We start from the raw sequence: 24,720 nt of genomic DNA on the forward strand, positions 1-24,720 counted from the left end.
TATACATGTGGTATGCATGCCTCCTGTGAAGCTTGCTGCATAAAACAGTAAAAGGTAGCCACAAAATAAATCATTAATTTCAGTCAAGTGTATTAATATTCCATAAGTAAAGACTGCAAGTAGGAAAACTTTCAACATGAGGGAAGAAATGTGTAGTCTACAGGAAGTAGAGCACAATAAAGCAACATTAGTAGCAATGTAGCAAGCCATATACAATGTTAACTTTAGCAATTAGTGAAATAACACCCTGACCCCATGTGTAAAAATGTGAAAAAGGGGAGATGGATGGATTTAGGAATGGTGAAAGCATCTAGAATACATGAATTTATCATGACTGACTAGTCTGTCTCATGCGACATTCAAGTTATGTCACTATTTTGAATCCACTGCCTCCTCATCTGTGTTTATCAGACTATGAAAGAGTACTTCACATTATTAATTATACTATTGTCTCCAGAAAATGCCCCCAATATTCTGTCACATATTTTCTGGTTTATGATACTGTCACTTTGTTGCACTTTTGGCACTGACATTTTTTTTTTTAAATTTGGAAACTGTATTCTTCATGCATGCTGTTTATGTTGCTGCATAGAAGAACATTTTACTGTGTGCAGTTTTCCTTACAATATTGTCTATACAGTTAGAGTAATATTGTAGTGTTTCATATTAGTATACCAAATTGGAATATAAAATTACAAGAAACTATAGTGAACCATAAAAGAAAAACACTGGGAAAATCACTAATGATATAGCAAATACAGCTTAACCATGGCTTATTGAACTACAGTATACAATTGTGCCAAATAATCACATAAACCTTTTAGACTGTGCAATGAAATAAAGTGTTGTACACTATTACCTTTACCATAATGATACTTTCAGACTCTTTAGCTATAGGACTGTACAAGAGGAAGTGCATAGACACATAGAGATACAGACAGGTATATGCATTACTGGCTAAGAAATTCCTTTCTGTTAAGAATAATGCAACAGTTGAGAAGAAAATCTACCTTACCATATTGCAGTTTTATTCCCGGTTCAAGTACCCTGCTTAGCCTACAGAATTTTTTGCACCTTTATGTTGTGTTAGAATGTCTACAATATTCACAACAACAGATTATATATTATTTTATACATCATTTCTTAAATCAATTTGTGGAAAAGAGCTACCACACCAAGGTGCAGTTAGGAGATGGCTACAGTAAAAACGCTTCTGTTAATATGGAACTAATTTTGAAAGTCTGAATGCCAAATAACCCTGTATTGATTCAGTTTCACAATATATCACCTTTGGTTACAGTTTAACTATAGTAGCTATTCTTCTGTCAGACAAATAAAGCTGGCTATTACCTATACCTACCCTGTCTGCATTTTCACTGTTTTTTTACTTTACTGAAATCAATGCAGACCTGCACATTCATCTTCATTAGAACAAAATACTACACAGACACTGATGCACTCATTGTAGCTTCTGAACTACTTACAAGTTGGCAGTTGGCAGTCTAGTATTACTCAGCGAACGGGAATCAGGGAAACACATCCGTTACGAAATGTGTACAAGCAGCAATGGACTGATTCTGCAGAGCTGTTCAATGGGATTCCAGAAGCCCTTTCAAATGGCAGCACCACTGTCTTCTGAGCCTGTATTACATTTTAGAAAATGGAGTGCTTCACTATTTAATAAAATCCATCTCTGCATCATTTGCCCATATAAGGGAACAAAGGCACTGGAAACCTTTTTCTGCTAGGCAGGCTGCAGCTGGCAAACGACCTCTTCCTTGTATTCCAGAGGTTTACTTTTTCTTCCTTCTCAAAACATTGCCTGCTTTAGACCTCCTACAGATATTAAACAGGCACTTCCCTTTAACCCTTTATACCTGCTGCATACATTTTTAGTGAAGAAAGAAATAAGAGAAAAAGGAAAAAAGCTCCTCCTTGGCAAAAATATTCCCCTGTGTATTAATTTGTGTGCTGTGAGCCCTGATTACTACAGCATTATGTAAATTCAAGAAACTATATGTGGAATTCCTGTTAACACTCGTATGTGATTTTAACAGCATTCCTCTCTCCAGTGGTACAGCTCCATAGAATGTCTACCTCTACATGTGGTAAGGAATGAATGTGACAGAATTTATAAGGTCTGTGGTGCTCCATGGATCAGAGGTTAATGTTCTAGTTATCTGTGACAATATAAAGGAATAGCAATTATGTCCCAAACTACAGACATTTTGCAGTTAATTAGTATTAAGTAAATAGGCTTAATAAGCAACGTCTACTTACCGTTGTTCTTTAATTCCCGTCATCTTTGAGAGGACTCTTTTTGTGTGTGTGTGTGTGTGTGTGTGTGTGTGTGTGTGTGTGTGTGTGTGTGTGTGTGTGTGTGTGTGTGCCTTTCATACTGACTTTGGCTAGTTAGACTTTTGTATTAAAATACAAAATTTATGTAACACAAATGAACTAAGAAGCACAACTCTGCTCTTTTATTCTGTGAATCAGCTGACAGACTGATGTACTATCACAGACTGCCCAAAAACCCTCAAGAATGTTGCAATACTAATATTTTAGTAGAAGAGGATGACAGTGAATCTATTTAGATGAAACGGGTCATGCATGACTGGCAAGCAACTACATTTGCAATTTAATAAAATATTGTCATGTATCTTTTTAAAAAAAAGTATTTCTCATTGCTGGGTTGGAGGTTTTATTGCACTACTATAAGAATGGTAACATGATACTAGTTTACTACTGAACAGGAAAGGTGTGGGAGGTGGGGGGCTGCCTGTGCTTCTGCTGGATAGAATTTGACTAATGGGGTCATGAAGTAGGTACAATTGTGAGAGATAAGGCAGGCTAAGCTGAATTACTGGCTGATTGGTCTCTGCTGTAAAGAAATGTATGTTCCTGCAAGGAGCTTTGGGCTTGATATCTGGCAGAGACCAATGTGTAGTGCCACTCAACTCTTTTACATGTACAGTGACCTGCATGATACTGGTAAATGTGGTATTATATGCTAAAGCTCTATTGCCGTTGCTTTGTGTGTGTGTGTGTGTGTGTGTGTGTGTGTGTGTGTGTGTGTGTGTGTGTGTGTGTGTGTGTGTGTGTGTGCATGTGTGTCTGTGTGTGTGGTTTTGGTATGAGAGTTGTGAACTACTGGCAGAATATAATGTGCAAAAAAACCCCAAAAAAGCAGTATTGCGCTAAGCAATACCACTAGCCATTACCAGGGAGTCTGTTCTTCCCATTTGAAAAAGGAAAGGAACAAATGGGACAATAAGTCCTCTCCTTTCTGGGCAGCCATCACATACCCTGAATTACCTTTGATCCAAACTATTTGACACTGGAAATGGAAGCCTTTCTTCTGCAGAGACACAGGGCAGTCCAGTGGTAATATGAAATAGGTGTCACAGTGGAAAGAAATACCGCCATCTGCTGAGAAAAAATGATGTTGTCACACTTAAATACTTTTCTCAAAAAGGTAATTTTTAATGTATGGTCAAATTAAAGACAAAATACACCAAAATAAATGCTGAATCATAATTTTGGTGCTTTTCAAAACTTCTTACCCAACATTTCAGCACAGTATTCTTTAAGGTTTGGCTTACAAATAAAAGTACTATTAATGTGCATATTTTGCTGTGCTGTGAATATGTTATCACACAGTAAATGCAAGATCTCCTTTTGAGCTGAAAAAAATGTTCCCCCTTTGTATAATGGCTATTACCATTTTTGATGTACTCCAAAATAACTATTAATGACTCAGTCTACAGTCAATAGTATGACTATTAAAAATAGTTAAACCACAATGGCACAGATTCTGTTCCTGCATGCTGAGCTTGCTGTTGAAAATATTGTTTTAAAAATCCCTCGGTTTGGATTCTCTGTATATGTACAGTGATTCACAGAGAACAAGCCAATCTGGAGCAGAATGGGAAGATATGACTGAATTCCAACTACATCCCCATCCCCACTTCCCTGCTCTCAGAACCCAATTTATGTCCCAACAGGGCCACTAGGCCACCAAAGAAGGACTGTAAGAAGGACCAAGTGGGTCCTATCTAGGAAAACATTAAAAGGTGGAAATAGGAGCAGTATTGAAAGCATACCTCTCAACCTCTTAGCACAAGAAATCTGGACAAAGCCTGAAATAAGGGGGGAGGATAAAAGCCCCCAAATAGGGACAGATTTTAAATATTTCTGTTATAAACTTAGAAAGTTGTTGGAACAGCCAGATTTGTGTTAGTGTGCATTTTCTGAAGGATATAAAGCCTAAAACTCAAATGTATGCCTTTATTTAATGACTTCAATCCTGTGACTTGCCAGAAAACCACACATTTTATGAGGAACAGACCAAAAATGTAAGACAAAATTTGGACATTCTGCAAAAATCTAGACAGCTGAGAGGTATGACTGAAAGTATGACAAATGCAGCTGTGGGATTCATGATGATGTTTGGAGGAGGTCAAAACCTTATATGGTATGAAAAATTCAACCAGTTATTAGAGAATTAGGAGAAAAATACAGTTTTTTAGCTTTAAGGTTTGCCAGGCCATTTGCTTTTAGGGTTCTCACAACCTTGTTTACAAAATGGGTGCAATGTGAGATTATCGAAATATAGGTTCACAGCTTTGACAATCATAAATACTTTGCCACAAATTTTCCCCATACTTGTCTTAGACTTCTGCCTTATGAGCTATGATAGTGTCATTTACAGTTTAGGCTGATTTCACTGTGACAGCACAAATCTGCCTTTTGTGGAAGAACTGCACAATAAAAATGACAAATTTCAAGAAGAGAAGTCCAGAGTGAGAGATTGAAAATGTAAGAGTAATTATTAAGAAATAAGATGGCAGAGTAGTGTAGTGGCTAGCACTGCTACATTACATCCCTTGGTTCTCCAATTTAGTTCCTAACTAGGCTGCCTTTTTGTGGAGTCTATGCATACTGTCTGTGTCTGCATGGGTTTCATTTGATGATTTACTTTTCTCCTACATGTCAAAGACATGCAGTTAGATGAAGTGGTGATCCTGTAAATTTCTGAGGTTTGTCTGCAGTATGAGAGTTTGTGTGTGTGTGTGTGTGTGTGTGTGTGTGTGTGTGTGTGTGTGTGTGTGTGTGTGTGTGTGTGTGTGTGTGTGTGTGTGTGTGAATCTTGCTATCTACTGACACTGAAGAAATGGGAAATGTCATTGAAGCTAAATCTTATGATAAAATATTTAAAGTACCAAAACCAGATTTAAGCCGTATAGATAATAAAACAATGAGTATTAAATAATTGCTTACATATGCTTGTTGCAACAACAGCTTAATATGTAAACATTTACTGAAATGTTATATAGATATCCAACAGTAAAAAATGGATTTTTTATATATCTCCAATTTCCTTTACATCAGGATTCATTAAATGCTCCAGTATTACTAAAACTATGGAAATTACGTTTAGTGGCTTATTCTGCAAGTTAAATTGTTTAAAAGGAACCATAGCTACATCAGCTGACAACATTGCTCATAAGTATGAATTAGCTTCCGAAGGCTGGCTGATTTTACTGACCACTAGACAGTTTTTTTATCCCCAAAGACAGAAAACATGATTGAAATACAAGCAAAAGTATATCTAATGTTATTAAAATATATATAAAATGTATTTATTAAATGAATCAAGTGCAGCTTCAGTGCTCTCGGCTATATAAAACTGTACTATAATATAAAACATCTGTCCATATTCTCATTGGGATTATTCGAATCACACTTACTGATCACATTTTTTCAGGCATAGATAAAACTATGCTATTATGCTCTGCTACAAAAAAATGCTTTTGTCTGGAAACATTTCAGATGGATATTTATCCACAGAGCTTTTCTTACACCTCATAGAATTGTGAAAAAATATAAATATTCATTGCTGAAGATGTAATATAAAACTCAGGACTGGTTGACAACTTTTATGATCATAGCATGGGAAGAATTTCAGAAAGCATTTCAATAATTTCTTCAAGCACGGTGATGAGGTGCAGTTCAAATAACAGTCTTATTTAATGGTGTAACTCCTTTCTTATGTAAGTAAGATAATTTACCATTTCTTTGGTATCTTTTAGCAGTTGCATATAAAACTCTATCCAAAAATTGGAAAAATCAGTACTTCTAGTATAACCACTATTTTGTACAAAAGTAAATTATATTTTTTTAAACTGAGGTCTAAACAGACGATTGTTGATTGGCTTACTTAAAGAATACATACCAGACTTAGCGTTGCCTTTATTACTCCCTTGCTTAGTCTCCTCTTTAGACCATTCTTGACAGTAACTTCAACATCCACATTACTTTTAACTACTTTAGTGTACCTGCCTCCATCTATACATCTGACTAACCACACTAATACCTTTCACTCTTTCACTCCTCTCAGACACTGAGTAATCACACCAGTGACTATACACCTGTTCCACTAACTCATTCTCTATACATAATTACAGTATTATCCCTAACTCCTATTATTTCTTTCCATCTGATCCATTTATCTAATATAATACTTTCCTTTTTATAACTCTCTGTTATCCTCAAGGCATTTAGCATATACAATTTTCTGTTTGTATTTAATTTTAATTTTTTTAGTTCTGTACTAGACATATATAAATCTCTGTTTACTTATTTGTGAATTATGTATATCAAAAATGATTGCTATTATGTATTACATGCAAATTAATTCTGAAGCTTTTCTCTCTGGGCCTACAGAATATAGTTTTTTTCCCAGTCAGACTTTCCCAGTCAAAAAAGACAAATAAATAAACATATGACTAGTAAGTTGCACTAATTCTATCAATGTTTCCAGGACTTTGATCTATTGCAGGACTGCCCAAATCAGGTTTCATGGGACCTTGTTATATTCTTTCTCCAAGGCTAGGCATGCTCAGTTGCACACTTTCCTCATTTTTAAATTCGTCTCCACTATCTGTTCACTGCAAACATGATCCACTATCTGTTTACTGCAAACATCATCCACTGTCTGTTTATTGCAAACATCATCCACTATCTGTTCACTGCAAACGCCATCCACTATGTGCTCACTGCAAACATCATCTACTATCTGTTTACTGCAAACATCATCCACCATTTGTTCACTGCAAACATCATCCAATATGTGTTCACTGCAAGCATCATCCACTGTCTGTTCACTGCAAACATCATCCACTATGTGTTCACTGCAAACATTATGTTGGTTGTACTGCATACTGATCTGAATCCAAACTAATCACTTCCCATGTTACTTTCAACTACTCTGTATTTCATTTATCATTCAACCTCTCCATTACTTTCACAGGAATCTGATACCAGTATAATGCCCATAGATGTGAATGTCCCCTTTGTTCTTGTACATGGGCACTAGTATTTTACAGTCATCTGGGCTATGCCTGTCTTTCCATACTGTTATAAGTACCCTTAGGAACCATTTCTCACCTAATTCACCCAACATCTTGATGATGTCTGCCATGGCCTCATCTGAGCCTGCTGCTTTCCCTGACTTCATTGTCGTTAGTGGTGTTCTTACTTCATCTAGGCTAGGCTCATCTTCCTCTTTCACCATAGGCTGTGTATAGGACAAGAAGCTTCTGTGGGGTTTTCTTCATTTAGAATCTGCTGGGAGGACTCCTGTCTTTAATTATTATTAGTTTGTTACCATAAGATTTAGAAAAGTCATGGATAAGATGTGACCCATGATCAAAGCTTGAGGCTGAACTCTTTATGTACCTTAACTGACGTACCTAAGGCAATCACACAAACTTGACAAACTGAGAATCAACAGCCCAGTGGCAAGGTAAAAGCCTAAAATGATTGGATCATTGTCATCCTTCATCCATCTTTGTAGCCATGGAGATTCTAAAAGTATATAGGGAAGGAAGAGGATTAACTGGACATATACATATGACTTCATCTCTAAAATATTTCAAATAATTCTATGTTGCATCATAATGTTGCATCTGAGGTAGCAATGTTGTTTTACTTCCATTGCCATTCTACTTTAGGGAAATAGTTGTCTTAACCTCTTTTTATTCTCTGCTAATGTGGTTTGTATTTGTCCACTTCATTCTGTACTTTATAGTATGACATTCCTTACCAACTGTGCCTGATGGCACTTCAAGAATCTTAGGACAAGTTGTAGTAGTAGTAGTAGCAAGTGGATTCAATACTGATTGCAAAGGATGTAAGAGACTATAAGCAAGAAAAAAAGCTTGCCTTATCGCTGCATAGTCCAACGGTACACAGGCAACACACTCTGACTTGCTGAGTAGCCATTAGTAGTTTGTGAAGGCAGGCATCATAGCTTCTTGAAAGCAAGGAAAATATATTTAAAACAGGCTACTGAGTGGCAAAGGAGATGAGTTGGGTATGAAAGAGAAATATAAATAATCAGAGATGGTTGTGAAAGGAGTTCTGTGTAATTCATCTGGATGAAAGCAAACGTTGTGGTAAGTTGTGAGTGTGAAACAGGAGAACAAAATAAAAATTTAGAAACAACACAAGTTTCTTATTAGTGACATGATAAAACAAAGTATGAAGTGTAGCAAATATATATATATATAGATAGATAGATATATATATAGAAATATATATATATATATATATATATATATATATATATATATATATATAGCTATATGTATACATATATGTCAGTCCTCCAAATACAAGTCACTACCTGCTCACAGAAAGCAAGTCATGGCCCACCAGGTGAACCACTTGACAAAAAAAGGTCTTAACTGACCAGAAGTTTAATTTCAACATCTCTACCTCCTGTGAAACATCACATGTGGTTTATTTAGCTGAGTGTATTCTTTGTCACTCATTCTACGTAGGAAAAATGGATAGAACTCTGAAAGATAGAATAAGAGAACACCTATATAGTACTAGAATATGTTCTAGTAACAGTTCCCTATCTAAGCATACCTTATTGCAAGGAAATCATGATACATTTAAGTTTATGGTGATAGACATTAATGTAGCTAGCCTATGAGACGGTGACATTAGAAACATGACAGAAGGTAGAGAGGTGAAGTGGATACTCAGACTGAGAGCAGACAAGGGTAGAGGCCTCAATGAGAAGGCATTCCTAAAACCTACACTTAAATCTGGGAGACTGAGAAGTATACAGACATGACTAAGGGTCAGCCTCACTTTGTTTATTAGTATGTAGGTTTCAAAAAATTTTTCAGATGTCATTATATTTTATGTTTAGATATATTTATTGCTAGGTGCTTTTATTTATATGAAGATTGTATTAAACACATTTTTAACATTTATAAAAGGCTGTTTTAAAATAAGTTTGTAGTTAAAAGCTGCTATTTTATGACAGCCTAGCTACAATGATAGAGGCAAGTTTATGTAAGGATGGTATATGCCTTTAAATTTTGGACTTACATTTGAAACTGATTCTCTGAATTCTATTGGTTGACTAATTATATTTAAATGTCTTTAATTAAGATGCTTTTACTGGTCTGAAGAAGCTCACAGCAAAAGTGCTTACTGTTTTTTATTTTATGTAATAAAAGTTTTATGGTTCGTATACTGCCTGGCTGCCTCACTGTTATTTTGTGTGTTGGATTATTTGGATTTATAATTTTATGCAGTGGGACACTTATCCTGTAGAGAGCTACCTGGATATTTGTTATTTTCACAAGCTTTTGGATTGCACTCCTCAGGGACATGGCAGAAGGATTTAATGAAGATTTGGAACATGAATATAGACCCAGAGGGTCGAGAGATACTATCAAGAACTTGCCAGATAGGTTTAACGCATGTGTAAGCTCTGAAGGGAATCCCTTAATGCTTTATGAGGTAATTTCTGGTGACGGTGAATCTAATACAGAAGCATTTGATAATGAAAGTGTGTGGAATGCCATGCAGAAGCTGGAGTTGGATTTCCTTAAGTTAAAGCATCTACAAATGCAACAACAACATTTTGAGGTATGTTTGGCAAGGAAAATCATTCCTAGGGGCCTGCGTATCCTCAAAATGCCCACCTATAGAGCTTTATACCCGGATTTACTTACTAAATGCCAGCAATTTAACCTAGAGATAAGCACCAAGTATTTGGCTCAGCTTATTGACTTTTTCAAACCTGAGGAAGATAAATTGAGAGAGTCCATCAGAGAACAGCGAAAGCTTATATCTGATAAGTATTCAGGACCAGCTATTGATAGGTTAATGGAGAATTTGTTGGATGGAATTGTTGTGTATGAAAGGAAACTGTTACAATAAAAGAAGGTAGAAAGAGACAGAGATACCAATGACTTTAAGAGGGGACAAGTTTTCATATGGCCGAGAAATCAAAGAGAGAATAGACATTATGAACATGATGGTAGTCTTAGCAACTCTCACATACAGAAAACAGCTACCTTAGTGTTTGAAGATGTTTTAGAATCTGACAATGCCTCCAATAGGGCTCCAGTGAATGTTATCCAGCAAGAGAATGAGCTAGGGAACGTAGTTCCACCAATGCTGAGGGGACTTCTCTCATCTCCTCAGCATCTCATATGAGTACTAAAGCTATGCCTATAGGTATGGCTCAGCCTATAGGTGTGTCCGAAATACAGTATGGGAAGAATATGATACCAAAGATCTTAAATACACTTTATATGTCAGTTACAGGAAAACCCTCTAGTTCAAATGCCGGCTCATATACACATTTCCCTTTACCCATCAGTGGAGAGAAAGGGGCCAGGAGAACTCGATCTATGACTCGAGGGTGCCAGAAGTGCAAATTATCTATGGAGAGACAGTAGAGACAGTCCCTCAAGAAAATGTGGAATCACCTGGGGACTCATTAGTATGGACTATATCTCAATGCAGTTTAACTGCAGATGAAATATCAGTTTTGAGCAAAGGTTTCAGTTTCATTCCTACTAAGCACAGTGACATTATAGATACAATTTTGGACTTTAATATGTTTAGCAGAAATGTGATGCTAAAATTAGAGTTTGGAAATTGTATGAATAATTCTGATCACGTATTTAGGAAACCTAGTTTATATATACTGAATTCTCATCCACTTGTTGAAGCGTTTAATAAACTTGTAGAGGATGACTTACATAAGTTTTATGATGATAAAAGAAATGGGAATGTATCTAGAAATCTCAAGTATAACCTGAAACTTAATGAACATAGAGCTTTGAAACAGCTACAGAATGATGACGCCATAGTCACCAGACCAGCAGATAAAGGCGGTCCTATAGTCATAATGGATAGAGATGATTACAATGTAGCTATGACGATGATGCTGAGTGATGTCAGATACTATTCTGTTGTTAACATTGAATATGTGCATGCAATGGAAATTAGAATTCTGAATATGTTGGAGGATATTTTGAAAAGTGAATTGATTGAACTGTTTAAGTTTTTAAAGTGTGATTATCCTCTCATCCCTACCATACAAAGATGGCCAAGAATACATAAGAATGGGGTGAAACCACCTATGAGACTAACAGTGACTGGTAGGGGCTCATGTACAGAATCATTTTCATTAGATGTAGAGAGGTACTTATGTCCTGTTCTAGACTTAAATAAGTTTGTTCCCAGAGATACCAAACAGTTTTTGGTTGATTTATATGGCTTTATAAATGCATTACCCGTGGATACAAAATTCCATTTTGTTAAACTAGATGTGCAATTATTTATCATCATACCAAATGCATTAAGAGTAGCGTCAGTACAACAATATCTTATCAGGCATAGTTATTTGATTATAATAGTACACAGATAGACCTTGTATGTCTGTTTTAGAGACAGTTCTGGAGAATAATTTGTTTCTGTTTGATGACATTATTTACTTACAGAAAGATGGCGCAGCTATGGGAACCTCATGTGCCAATAGCTACGCCAACATGTTTTTAGCTTTGTGGGAGGAGAATACACTTTTACAGATGGAGTCTTACATGAGTCATGTTCCCTTTTATTGACATTTAGTCGATGACCTCTTTTTGATATGGACAGGTGATACAACGAGCTTGGATAATTTTGTCCAACAATTGAATGATGCTACTGACTACCTTAGGTTTACGATGGTGTCCTCTAAAACTAGGATTGAATACTTGGATGTTTACGTTGAGAGGCTGAGTAATGGTTTGGCCAACATGGGGGTGTATAGAAAGAGCTGCTATAGGAACCACCTACTTCATAGATATAGCATGCACCCCTAATACATTTTTAGGAGTATAATTAAAGGACAGAGCATGAGGGTTTCCATACTCAATGCATTGGATGAAGGCTTTCAGTCTGAATTATTGGACTTGAAGAAAAAAAATACTCATAGAAGATATAGGACCAATGAGATTGAGAAGGGGCTCTCAGATTTATACAGCTTAAGGGGAAGTAGAATGTCCCCATATTATGCACCCACTCAAAATCATGATACCCATATTACAAATAATGATGGGATGACAAGTATGAAGATACCTATGTTCTTTACCAGTGACAGTAATGATATTTTGGACATTATCAGGAAAAACTGGGGGATTTTAACAGTGGACCCAGTAGTTAAAGAAATTGTGGGTGTTGAACCAAGTTCAGATTTATGAATAAACATAACTTGAAGAGGTTACTTTGCTACCCAACAAACAAGTCGGATTGATCCTTAGAGGTTAGACCCTACACTTATCCATGTGGTAAGTGCTGATTCTGTTGTTTTATTAATAGTCGTGGGAGTCTTAAGCATCCAGACACTGACCAGAATTTTAATTTCAATATCTCTGCCTCCTGTGAAACATCATATGTGGTTTATTTAGCTCAGTGTATTATTTGTCACTCATTCTATGTAGGAAAAACAGACAGAGCTCTGAAAGATAGAATAAGGGAACACCTGTATAGTACTAGAACATGTTCTAGTAACAGGGCCTTATCCAAGCATACTTTATTGCAAGGAAATGATCATACATTTAAGTTTATGGTGATAGACATTAATGTAACTAGCCTACGAGAAGGTGACATTAGAAACATGACAGAAGGTAGAGAGGTCAAGTGGATACTCAGACTGAGACCAGACAGGGGTAGAGGCCTCAATGAGAAGGCATCCGTAAAACCTACACTTAAATCTGGGAGACAGAGAAGTATACAGACATGAGTAAGGATTAGTCTCACTTTGTTTATTAGTATGTATTTTTTTTTATTTTTTTCAGAGATCATTATATCTTATGTTTAGATATATTTATTGCTAGGTGCTTTTGTTTATATGAAGATCTTATTATACACATTTTTAACATTTATAAAAGGCTGTTTTATAATAAGTTTGTAGTTAAAAGCTGCTATTTTATGACAGCCTTGCTACAATGATAGAGGCAAGTTTATGTAAGGATGGTATATGCCTTTAAATTTTGAACTTACATTTGAAAGGGATTCTCTGAATTCTATTGGTTGACTAATTATATTTAAATGTCTTTGTTTGATTAAGATGCTTTTACTGGTCTGAAGAAGCTCACAGTGAAAGTGCTTACCGTTTTTTATTTTATGTAATAAAAGTTTTATGGTTCGTATACTGCCTGGCATTGTGTGTTGGATTATTTGGATTTATACTTTTAAGCAGTGGGACACTTATCCTGTGGAGAGCTATCTGGATATTTGATATATATATATATATATATATATATATATATATATATATATATATATATATATGTATGGGTCTATGACATTTCGCCGAAAATTTCTGACATAGGGTCCAATTCGCCAAAAATCCATTTCGCCAAAAAAGTACTGACAGTGTATCTGCCCTTTTCCCCCACTGTAGTGCGATCTTGGAGTGAGAATATTAAAGTAGGGGGGTGTGGGGGGCACAGCCCCCCACAACAGGGGGGGGCGTAGCTCCCACCTACACAGGTTATAAACTACTTACTAAACATTTTAGTAGAGACTGGTCAATAGACAACAATACTAGACAATATTAAACTGTACTGGGTGGGGGGTTACGCCACCCGCAACCCCCATTGTGGGGGGATGTGTCCCCCACACCCTCCCTACTTTAATATTCTCACTCTGAGATCACACTACAGTGGGGAAAAGGGCAGATACACTGTCAGTACTATTTTCGGCGATTTGTACCCTATGTCAGAAGTTTTCGGCGAAATGGATTTTTGGCGAAATGACACTGATCCATATATATATATATATATATATATATATATATATATATATATATATATATATGAAGAAGAAAAGGGAAAAAGAAATATGGATTAAAAGGCAAGGCTATAAATAATAGAAAAGAGTAAAAAAAAAAAAAAAAAACAGTTTTAATATATAATTAATTTATTTGCCTCCCAGTTAGCAAATAGGACTGGAATTTTTGATTCCTAGAATGAAGTGCTAATGTCTGGTATGGAATAAATTAAACTGAAATTAATTCAGTAGGAGACAAATAAGAGAATAACTGGTTGGCTCAAGATAACATCCCTGTTAAAGTGAAAGTTGCTAGGCAGCAATTTGGGACAACAGAGCCAAAATGTGTTGAAATGAGATATGAAAATCCTTGCACTTACATCTACTGATAATTGCTTATTTTGAGTAATGTTGCTGTATTTTTAGAATACAAAGTTCCCAAATACAAGCTGCCAGATGTCACACCATCTGCCATGACAAAGTGTGAGTGTTGCTACTTGCGTTAGTCGTCACAGACAGTTATAGCATGGTGACAGGCTAGGTTACATTACTACTGATTTTTTTTCCTTTTAAGAATGCATTGCTTCCCTGTAGTTGTCAGGCAAAGAGCTAGAGCTATGATGAATGTTCTTGCTACAGTTTATGCTTTTAGCACTTTTAGTACCAGAGACTCACAATAACAAACATCTGTTAGCAACGGGGCACAAAGTGCCTCATTTTCAGGTCTTACTTGTGATATTCCTTTCATCTTATATGCATTTATGAAGAGCCTGATGAGACAGATCACTCAGTAAAACCATAAATCAGATGCTGATTACTCATATGTAAAACTGTAGAAATAAGGACATTCCTTGACATCTGTTTTAGTGATCTTGAATAACTAAGACAGCTTCGACCCTACGAGATGGCTTTACTATCTGCATAATGAACCAAAGTGAAAACAGTTACAAATCAGTCAGAGCAGGCAGCATAAAAGATACAGATGTGTAATGGCATCTCTGCAATTAAGATGATTAATATTGATAGCTAAGAGAAGGTCTGTTCAATTACTTTAGGACAGGGGTTCAATTATGGAAACTCAAACTGACAGATAGTCCATACAGATATATTCCTAATTACTCTCAGACAGTACACCCAGATGTGTGCTGAGAGCAATGGAGGGGGTGAACATACAGATATATTCCTAATTACTGTCAGACAGTACACCCAGGTGTGTGGTGAGACCAATGGAGGGGGTAAACATACAGATATATTCCTAATTACTGTCAGACAGTACACCCAGATGTGTGGTGAGACCAACGGAGGGGGTAAACATACAGATATATTCCTAATTACTGTCAGACAGTATACTCAGATGTGTGGTGAGACCAACAGAGGGGGTAAACATGCAGATATATTCCTAATTACTGTCAGACAGTACACCCAGATGTGTGCTGAGACCAACGGAGGGGGTAAACATACAGATATATTCCTAATTACTGTCAGACAGTACACCCAGATGTGTGCTGAGACCAACGGAGGGGGTAAACATACAGATATATTCCTAATTACTGTCAGACAGTACACCCAGATGTGTGGTGAGACCAACGGAGGAGGTAAACATGCAGATATATTCCTAATTACTGTCAGACAGTACACGCAGATGTGTGCTGAGACCAACGGAGGGGGTAAACATACAGATATATTTCAAATTACTGTCAGACAGTACACCCAGATGTGTGCTGAGACCAACGGAGGGGGTAAACATACAGATATATTCCTAATTACTGTCAGACAGTACACCCAGATGTGTGGTGAGACCAACGGAGGGGGTAAACAGCAAGTCATATGTGGATTATCACAAAGTCATATCCCTATAGTCATGTTCCTACAGGCTGCTATGCCAAGCCTACTAAGCATGCTCTGATCCAACACTCATGGATTTGCTGCACATCTGCAAAACAAATAGCATCAGAAATACTCATCCTAAGGACCTAAACCACATTTACTATTTAAACAGAATGTGGTGGAGGGACAGATCTATGTCTCAAAGATTATTCCTATTCTGGAAAAAGCTTCCCATCCATGTAAAGCAAACTTATCCCTAACTCTGTTTAAATATAACTTGGATCAATGTGTGGGAAATTGCAAGTTTACTCCTGGGACCTATGTCCCTAATGAAGTGGGGCATCCTGTAAATGCTTGATGTGTATAAGCCTATATCATAACCAAAAATTCCTTGGGTTATTGACACGTCAGCAATATTTTGTTCAATTTGGGATTAGCTTGTCTAGGCTTAAAATGGCTTTTGGACCAATAGCATAATAACCAGCTATGAACTTATGAACCAGGCACTGCAGGCAGAGGATTCCCCTGACCATTCCTTAGTTCTCCTGTAATGACTACTCTGGAGGCCATGATGGCATTTAGAAACTTGTCTCCTTGTTTTCTTTTGCTATTTTTTTTTTAACTTTTAAAGGATGAATTTATATATATATATATATATATATATATATATATATATATATATATAAAATCTATCTATCTATCTATCTATGTGTGTGTGTGTGTGTGTGTGTGTGTGTGTGTGTGTGTGTGTGTGTGTGGTGTGCGCTCGTATGTGTTTTTGTGTGTTGATGTGTAAATAATTCCAGAAAGCAATATTTGGTATTTTAGTACTTAACTAACTGGTGCCATAGCATCTTGCATTACACTTTATAACAATACAGCAATGGAGAAATAACATTTCTTTTTTGCATTTGCGGACCAGGTAAGTCCACTCCATGCATTGTCCCTTTTCAGGGGCAACCTAAAAGCACTCTCTGGTTAAGCGACTTGCTCAGAGTGACACAGAGGACAAATGAAGGTGGGAGTAATGAGCATCTGTACCCTGGACACAGAAAGTAGCTTACTAACAGCTCGGAGCTTTAGTTATCTGTATTAACTGCTAGACCTCTGTCAGTGTGCGTGTTTGTGTGTATGTATATGTGTGTGTGCATGTGGGTGTTTGTGTGTATAAAGGGTGGAGGTTGTAGTGGATTGCAGTATATGTGTTCAGACAGGAACAAGTTGAAATAGGTCACTCTAGCCATCATTTATTTATTTATTTGTTTATTTAATGTATTTATGCATCCATTCACTTACATTACTGGTTTCATATGGGTGTATTTCAGATGTTGGAGCTGCCAACAAAATGATTATTCTTTTGACTACTTTTGAGGTTGTGTTACCTGTACAATTGCATACATGTCTGTGAAGCACCAGATTCTTGTCTGGATTTATTCATCTGCGAGTAGTAAGGAAGGTAGGCTGAACAGCAGGTGCCTGTAGCTCTGCATCACAGCAAATTTATATGATTCCATCTTATTACTTATACGTCTACTGTTATTGGGACTACTACATATAACTGAACTTCATGTTATACTGAAAATGGGTATGTTTATGATCATTTATGATCATTTCCGATTAATTCCAGAATCCTTACTGTCTTAGAAAGTTAATAGCATATGCAGGACTGCTTCTGAGGTGTTGTGCAGTGTTAGCATCTGTTTACAAATGTAAATTCACAATGGAACACAACTGTTTGGTAGAATAAATTCCTTAAATTACTACCATGAAAACCTCATAAGAAAATTCCACACAATTAAAAAGATATAACCCTGCACAGAAATAAGTTAGCTAAAATAAGTGGAGGAACTCCTTTACATTAAAAAACTATAAAATGTATAATTATCATATAAATTCAGAATAAAAAGAGAAAATGAAGATGCCCATTCTATAAGTGCAATAAAGGCATGTGAGAATATGCATGGTTCAGATATTACCACATGCTCATAGATTATGAGGTACTCACTTTTAGCCTGGATGCCTCAAAATACCCCTGGAAATGAATTAATCTCTGTACCATTTGCATCATACTGTGTTTATCTTTATCTCTCCCTCTCTTTATATATATATATATATATATATATATATATATATATATATACCAAAATATATTTTTATCTGTATCTATCTATATCCCTCTTTCTTTCTCTTTCTCTCTCTCTCTCTCTATATATATATATATATATATATACGTATGTTTGTATGTATCTATATCTCTATATCTATATCTATTAAAAAATGAACAAGCACAGGAATCTGTCTAGTTCCAACTTCACCACCACAAGTGTGGAGGAAAAAATAAAAAAAGAAAAACTAGTGGTCTTAAAACTTCATTGATGAGCTCAGTTACTATAATTTCCAAAAATCATAAAACCCACGTAGTGTTCCAAAGCAACAAGTCTTTATTCATCACAGACAAGTAATTCTCAGCAACAAAGCACAGTATAATAAAAGAACAAGACAATACTCAATCAGCACAGTTACTTCAGAGTTCATAATCACAGGAAATATTTTAAAACAACATTGCAGGATAGTCTCAAATAAATACAGAAAACATCTAAACTAATCTTTACTATATTCCTATCTATATTTAAGAGAGATACTGTGCCCTAAGTCTTACAGACAACATGTGGGCAGAAATGATGATAATGGATGTTTCCAGGTCAAAGACAAAATACAAAGTGCAAAGTTTCTCTCTGAGAGAGTTATTAAATTAATATCAAACATTACTGCTGGGTCAACTTGGATGACATCACTCTTTGTCACTTGCCTTCATTTTCCAGGCTAACAGAAACTAACATCTCTGTGTTACAAATACCTATCTCTCAGAACTGTGCAGCTGCTAGGAAGTCATAAAGCAAGGAAACACTTTTACATTTTAAACCTAGTAATTAACTTCTCTCCAGGACAATAGAAAAAACTTCTAGCTCTAGACATCCTGTCTTCTTGCTGCATTGAAACTTAACTTTTAAAGCACATTGTAAAGCACTTAATTTCAATTTGTTTTCTTGAAGTTTTGCAAGTTAACTCTGTATGTTCCAGTTTTTACTATTAAAACATACATTTGCACAGGTATATAGTTTATATACATTTCTGTTCTTTTCCAGTAGGGTACACTGTGGACACATCCTTGAAGCTCAGTACTGTACAAACCCTGTTCAACACACACTTCTGTAGCAGTAGTTTAATATACACATAACATATAGCTCTGTATAAATTATATCAACATTCACAAATGACATAGAATTATTTACAAAATTCCAGATAGCTGGGCTGACAGTGTCAGAATTATCTTATTCTGTTATTGTCTCACCTCCCACCCACACTCTGGAAAATGCTGCTTGAATGTCAGCTTTAAGCTGCAAATACAGATTTGTTTTACTTTTATATTGTAGCCTGGGTCATGGCTGAAAAGGGTTTGTGAAGGAGCAGATCAGTTACCTGGTAAACAAATGAAGAAACAAGCAAACAAACAAATCAACACATGTATAACTGTTAACAAAGATATACTTTTAGTTGTTACATGAAAATATATCACTCTTAATACTTAAGAGTTATAAAGATTTATTGCACGGTATAATGCTTAAGGCATTTTCCTTAGAATCACAGTGTGCAGTGTCTGATTCTCACTTTTTGTAACTGTGTGATTATTGGCTAGGCATGTAATAATCTGCAGACTGATTGGTACCTATGAGCTTCACAACTATACAAACATGACTTTAGCAGTATATGTGCTTAGCTATTGCTTTAATTTAACGTTAGACTGTCCATGCCTGTGTTTTAATTTAAACCTGTTAAATGACTGACACAAGGTTCTGAGAATGCTAGTTATGTAAAGAAATGTTACAAAAAACACTTTCAGTGATTATGGTGTTTCCCTTTTTATTCACTGTGGTATAACCTCAGTACTGGTATATTTAAGTCTGGTGATGGGGCATGCTCTCCTCTTGGTTTGTTACTGAGTTTTCTCCCTGGAAAAAATCTTACTCCGAGGATCAATGATAGTGCTTTCAGTAATTTTTTTTTGTGGACTGGGACTTGAATAATTGCTGTTGATGTATCAACATGAATTTATTGTATCTACGACTTGGCTTCAGTACAAGGATAGCACTACCAATTAGGATTCAGTGCTTACTATGCCTTCAGACCTGATGGACACTGTGGAAGCTTCTTTATATTTACCAGAGATACTATCACCTCTAGGCAAATCCTCCATGACCCTAATACTAAACTTACTGAACTCCAACATACCCTTAATAACTATCAAGTTATAGCTTGCTATAGGACATGGTTCATTATGAAAAAATACCTTTATATTAGGTGATTTTAATTATTATTCCATTAACGTGTGTCCTATACCTCTACCCAAAAACAGGAAGAACATGAATAACAGGAGTAGGTTCAGGAAATCCCATTCATAATAAAATCATACTGTTTTGGAGGGAATGAGAAAGATCATTGTTTTCCCACTAAAACAACTGATTTATTCTAGAAATAGTCTCAGGAAAAAGAGAACCCTTCACAGGGACTATCCAAAGTCACCCTCTCCTCAGAACCAGAATTGGAAATGTGTGGAGATATTGCTTCATCTGCCCCTTCACACTCCTTTTGAGGTTCAAACTCTTAAATCTCTTCAGCAAAAGAGAAATCACTTTTTCTTTTAACAGAACCAGTCATAGGTTGAGAGTTGCACTAAACCCTGATCTAAGCTAAAAAAATTACTCCTGTTCAGTGTCACTGAAATAGAAGACATACGTTTAGTTTTTTGTTTCTTTTTGTCAGGAATTCCTGAAGAAACAGTTCCAGAATTGCTAGGAATCACTTCTGTAGGGATGGCCACAACTTTCTGGCTACGCAGAGAGGTATTCCCTGCCCCTTCTCCCAGGATCAACAAATGCTTGACAAGTGCATACCAGCAGTCACAGAGGATTTGTCTAACCCCTGGTCAATGGTGGCTAGAGAGATGCACCCGTGAGACCCCAGAAAAAGATGAGTGGTTTGAGGAACCAGTTTTGTCCACAGCAGTGTCACCATCCTGCGGCTGAGGAAAAATATCAATCTGCTGTGGTGGCAAAAGCTGCTTAACAATCTTTTTCTTTTTGTGGCTGGAAGAAGGTACAATGGATAAACTGGTAGATTATTTCATGGTTAAGCCAAAAAAGTGCCTGCTTCCTGGGTAAGCTTAGCAGCAGTAGTTGGTAAAATAAGTAAGTTGTACCAAAGTAATATTTTCCCATATAAACACACTAAAAATCACTTACCTCAGCACCCAAAAGTACAACAACACCAGTTTCTCCACAGAAAAAAGTGACAGTCCTGTTTAAAAGTAAACAAATGCCACATGGCATTTAATAAAAAACTTTTTCCCAGTTAAAATATAAATATTTAAAAAAAAATAAGTCTTCTGTCACAAAAAATAAAGTGGAAATTTTTCTTCCTCAAATGGGACTTATTTGCCAAGCAATGGAGATGACATTTGATCCTCGCAAGTATGCAGAGGTGAACTGTCTTTGGCGTCAAGAAAGCTCTGAAGGGCATGGAGCCCAGACTTGACTTTTAGTCAGCTCAAGTCGAGCTGATTAATAGTTTGGTAATGTAAAAAGTGCCGTGAAGCTGTTGTGTCCTTGTCAGGACAAAATCATATAGCTTAGGCTACTGTAGATGTGATCAAATGAAGAACATCATACCCAACTTCTCCCAGCTGGTGTAATTCGAGTTTCTCAGCAACACTGTCTTCTATCATCATTATTGTCTTTGTCCATCATAGACTACACAGGGAGACAGCAGAGAAAATTTTCAGTATTATGGCCAAGTTACCCAAAGTCAATATGAATATAGTTTTGGGTAGGCCAAGAAAAATAGGCTATGCCTAAAAGAACTAACATGGGCAACTACAGTAAATGAGTGAGTAGGCAAATAAATGAATGCATTAATTAATTAATTAATTAATTAATTAATTAATTAATTAATTAATTAATGCATAAATAATAAAAAAAGACATGTTTAAGAATGAAGGAGGCCCTTAATAAAATGAAAAAAGTGAGCATGATCTTACAACACAGTTCATCAGGAGTAAGGGAAAGAATGCATGGAATAAACTACCTCCGCAACAACCTGGCCAAACCAACAAAAATTACTAATACCTGTGGTTGACATTGCCATTCAGAGAACAGGAAGGAGGTGATAAAGCTTTGCTTTAGCACAGTCTGTTGCTGTAGAGCAGAAAAGATACTGCATGTTTATCACTTTAAATAGAAAAGTTCATGAAAATAGAATTTAAAAGTGCAAAATGTGCAAAACAAGCTAAAGAATGCAGACAGACATTCAATCCAAAGGTTGTAGCCAAGGACACGGGTAGATTGCAGACATATATATTAATTCCCTGTGCTGTTCCATAATTCTATTTATGTTTTATTAAGTATTATAGCTTCACTTAATTTGCCTGGGGTGAAAAATAGTTTGTCTTCATTTCAAATATTTCATTGCACAAAATGTTCTAAGCAGACGTGCACAACCAAGCAGAAAGTGTGTCATCATTCAGATATTCCGCCTACTTTGATCAGGATTTTTAAATTATAAGCCTTTTTAATTTCGGTCACACACAGAACTATTAAACATCACATAGGATTTATATTATGTTCTGATAAGTTTTATTGCATAAAATCAAATACATGGTCTGATTGTTATAGCTACTTGTGAACACCAGAATATTATGTATCCCAGGAAACTTTGACATGTTTATTTATGACTATTTTGCAGTGAAATTAAGCAGTCATTTATACCAAGTATAAATATTATCACGTAACTATAATTTCTAACCTTTTATAAATGTACAGCATATTTCTCCATAGTGCACACAACAAACAAATCAAATGATCAGGAAATGATTTGTTTAATATGGCTAAAATGCAACATTTTCCTGTCATGCCACATAATAGCTACTTTTAAGCATGTTATCCGATAAAAACAAAAGGGCAAAATAATCATCTGCGTCTGATGGTACGATGACCACTAATATTATTTGATGGTATGATTACAAAGACCTGTACTAGACAATCTAGGATGCTGTCTTGAGCGAAAGAGAGAGAGAGAGAGACAGAGACTCAGAATATAAACTGTCATGCACCTAGCAGCTACTATAAGTTTGTCTGAAGAGGGGTAGTTTGAACCAAGTGGGGGGGAAGGAGATGAGACCAGAGCTGGATCATAGTCAAATGGGGCCCAGGCAGGGTAATGCACTGTCTGCCCCCCAACTATGCCAATATCCTATTACTTGACTGCCTCTCCTCAATTTCCATAAAACACTGTTCATACCTGTGAATGAGCATGACAGTCATTTATTTAATTTACTTTTACAGTTATCGCAGAGATTTGGAATTAAAACTGTCATTTAAATTTTTACAGCAAGATCAGTGACAGCCATTTGACAAGCAAAGCAAACGTCTCACACTGAAAAGAGACTTACCATGAGCAGCAGTAAACATCTCTTTCTTTGAAACTCACATTTGCTGAAAATGCATCTGGCAATGCATTAAACCACAAGGCATGCGCTGGGACTCATAGTCAAACATATAGTGAAGCACTAATTAGTGCCTATGTGAAGGACCCATGGATTCAAAACATGAATGTGCAATGCATTTGCTAACAGCTTGGAACACATTTTATAAGGAATGGACAAAATTACCACTATCCTCTTTGCTGAAGAGTTTTGCACAGTGCTAAAATAACAAGGAGGCAAAGCCCAAGTTTTAAATATCATTTTCTTTTATCTGGTGCTAACCAGGTAAACTCACAGTACAAAGTACATCTTTTCAGGGATGACCCAGGAGTACTGAATGGGTGACCTGGTCAAAGGCACACTAAATAAATGTGGGTGAAATGATTCAAACCCTGAGCATTTGACTACAGGAAGCAATTTGTTAATACAACAGAGTCTTAAGCAGCAGACAACAATAATTAACATGAAATAAATTTTCTGAACAACAAGTGTGAAACTGTAGTTTATCCTTATTGGTTGACTCTTATCCTCAGTGATTTATCAGAAAAATGAAAACACTAAAAGAAGGTGTGGAAGTTAGTACAGTGGATTAATGGACTGCTTACTGCAGTCAAGGGTACAAAGTTTGACCCTTTGCAGCTCCATTTGCCTGCTATGTGAGTTACTTAATCAGACAGTGCTACTGGGACTTGATAAATAGACAATTATTATTGTTCTTTTCTGAACAATAATAACTACTATAATGATTGATGTTCGAGAATAATTGTAATTCCCAGTGATTTACCTGTTTTCTATAGTTATTCTGTAGGGCATTTTTGGAGGCAAAACCATCCTGGGCACACACACACACACACACACACACACACACACACACACACACACACACACACACACACACACACACACACACACACACACCTTGTGCTGTACTCCTACTCAACTGCAAAATCAAAAGATCTCCCTTGCAGCAATCTCCTGTCTCAAATGCTCCTGTGCTCTACAAAAGAATGTTCAAAATCTTTCATATAAGAGAAGATTCCATGTCCTCAATGCTCTTGTGCATTGCAGAAGAGTCATCACAATCTGCAATGTAAGTAAATCTTTCAAGTATAGTGAATCTCCTGCTCCTCAGCTCACAAAAAAATTCAAATCTCCTGCACAGATCACTGCTGATGCTGTGCTGGCATCCTGTTGTGATGATGTTCAAGTGATTCTTCTCT

At 36.2% G+C, this 24,720-nt stretch overlaps 1 protein-coding gene across 2 annotated transcripts in view; it reads right to left on the reverse strand.

The window, feature by feature from the left end:
- LOC122802867 (four and a half LIM domains protein 2) overlaps positions 1–24,720 on the reverse strand; it is a 388,073-nt gene that overhangs the window by 338,386 nt on the left and 24,967 nt on the right. Inside the window, exon 1 of one of the 2 annotated variants that reach the window (XM_044072665.1) lies at positions 1,485–1,808. The exons of the other annotated variant lie outside the window; for it this stretch is intronic. The gene's annotated coding sequence lies outside the window, so the exon portion shown is untranslated. Of the gene's footprint in view, positions 1–1,484; positions 1,809–24,720 lie in introns of those variants that run through there. 2 annotated transcript variants of the gene reach the window in all.

This window comes from Protopterus annectens, chromosome 5.part0 (genome assembly GCF_019279795.1).
Source record: "Protopterus annectens isolate FY-2018-M chromosome 5.part0, PAN1.0, whole genome shotgun sequence".
Taxonomy (NCBI): domain Eukaryota; kingdom Metazoa; phylum Chordata; order Ceratodontiformes; family Protopteridae; genus Protopterus; species Protopterus annectens.